The following is a 2,548-nucleotide window of genomic DNA, read 5'->3' as shown; positions in this document are numbered from 1 at the left end:
GATACTGAGTTATCTGTTGACTTGGGTCCCAGTCAGTTCACGGAAGAGGACAAGGTTATGTTAGCCAACATCAGTCGACATGTTGAATCTGATTATGCTCTTCTTGGTGGTCTTCATCGCGGTATATCACATCTGCTATGTGCCTCAGGTGCTCCCCTTACTCCTACTTCTCATGTTACTGCTTCTGTGCCTTCCTCACATGCCAATGTGGAGGGTCCTTCTATTCCTACTAGTGGACCTTCCCCTGTTCCCACTGAGGGGGAGAAGACAGTTGATTCTACTACCAGTGACAATGGGGACGACGACTCAGCCTCTACCTCTTCTACCTCTTCATCCTCAGCTGAGTCAGACTGTGATGCTCTAATTGAGGGGGAGCTATTTGATCATGATGATAGAGCCACAGCAACTGTTGAGGGGGAGCAACCATGTTCTATGCCTTCAGTATTTGTTGAGGTTGGTACTATACCTTCTCAAGATGATATTCCCACTACTTCTGGGGACTTATTCCCAACTCACAGAGAAGGAAAGGCACCCATGACCTCAAATGAAGAAGTTGCTGCAGATAAAGCAGCTAAAATTGCTAGACATCAATCTGCAGTTCCTTCAGCCGACAGACTTGTGCTTAAAGCTTCATGTCCTCAAGAAACTGATCTTCATCTSCTAGGTATTTCTTCTGAGGATGCGGCCAACTCAATTGCTCTTCAAAAGCAATTTGAGGAAGCCAACAGATCTCACTCCTTAGTCCTACGATCTGAGTCTGAAGAAACCAAAGAGAAAAGAATTAAATGGTTTAATGACTCAATTCTCCGACGCTACACTACTACTCGAATTGTCAATGCCAGAATCAAAGGTCCTCAAAAATTGACCTATGACTCCAATTTGATCTATTTGATTATTGGTCGAGAAAACGGAGCAGTGAGGACAGAAAAGCTGACTTGGATCAATTCTTACGGTCTTACTGAGTGGATGGAGATCATCAAGTTTCTAAGTAAAAGCAGAAGCATGTACAAGGAATTTGTCTTGAGTCATCTGTATCGTCTTCTCAAAAAGATACAAATGATCAAGATGCATTACAAGCTGCCTTCCCCTCCACAACTCTCCTTTCTTAAGCAAGTGTTAAGTAAAGTTGGCTCTTCTAAATCTGCTTCTGCCTCGAAGACCATCAAGAATCAAGACTCGCTTATTCAGAAATTATCAAAGGAAGGTAAGGCTTCTGATGTCTCACATCTTGATCTTACCCTTCCTTCATATGTTTGTCATCCGGAAGGAACTATCTTGTCCGCTCCTAAGCATGGAATATTCTTCTGGGACGCGAGTAGTTGCCTTCGATTTTTCCGAGCTTTTGAGATACCTATAGCTGATTCTCAGCTATTGTGCGTGATACTAAGTGTAATCAAAATTGGTGAAGCCGGAAGAGTCTTTTATACTTTGATCTCGGATGAACTGAAGAGAAGAGATGTTCTTGCAGTGGCTAATTCAGACGCTATGGAAGTAGATGATGATTGCTAGCTTTCCTATGTGATTTCTTCTTCTTGAACTACTTTCTTCACTGTAAGTATGTAATGCATTGTCTAGTATAAATTCAATTTGATTTTTCAGTATTTACTTTAAATTTCTCATTCTTTATTTGTTTATCTCTGATTCATTATTTATTTGTATATACGTTTATAGTTCAAAAAAATCAAAAAAAATCAAAAAAATAAAGAAAGAAAAGAACCCAAAAAGAATATGTACATGGGTCACATAATTTATAAGTTCTTCTTCTCAAAGAATTTTAGAGTTTGTGTATCTTGTATTTATTTCTTTCTAAGTGTTTGTGTCATCATCAAATAGGGGGAGATTGTTGGGTCACCTATTGATTTGGTGATGACCCACTGATATGTTCCTCTACCTTAGCAACACTTAGTAGTTATTGGTTCTTTGTAAATTGGTATCTTGGTACATACTTAAAGCCATTGGCAAAATCGAAGACTAGCCGATGTGAAGACAGAAGGTCACCGATGCGGTGTTGTGGATCAACTGTCTAATATACACACCAAGACTCCGAAGTAGCTGAAATGCATATTGAAAATATTTTGAAGCTACAAGCCGATTGAAGGAAGATCTTCATAGACCGAAGATTGAAAATCTTCATGGACTCAAGATTGAAGATCATGGACCGAAGATTGAAAATCTCCATGGACCGAAGATTTGTGTGTAGCTGCTTGAAGCTACATATCCATCCAAAGGAGATCTTCCTACAGACTGACCATATCTCTGCAAAGTTTGTCTCTGCATGAACTGTGTAAGTTTGTCTCTGCATRAACTGTGTAAGTTTGTCTCTGCATGAACTGTGTTGTATGCATGTTGTGTATGATGAAAATGAGATATAAACATTGGTCAAGTCAACCCCTGCCTTCTTATCCTCAAGTGACAAGTGTCTCCATGCATTAAATGCTGAAGGTAGTATAAAAAGGCAGTGTGCATCTCCCATGCAGAGAGCACTGGCTTTTAAAAAGATTACTTAGTGTATTCTAAAAGCAATCGGCTATTCTCTTCTAATCCCTTG

This window comes from Cynara cardunculus, assembly GCF_001531365.2.
Source record: "Cynara cardunculus var. scolymus isolate 2C chromosome LG 10, CcrdV1, whole genome shotgun sequence".
In the NCBI taxonomy this organism is placed as follows: domain Eukaryota; kingdom Viridiplantae; phylum Streptophyta; class Magnoliopsida; order Asterales; family Asteraceae; genus Cynara; species Cynara cardunculus.
This window is presented reverse-complemented; position numbering follows the sequence as displayed.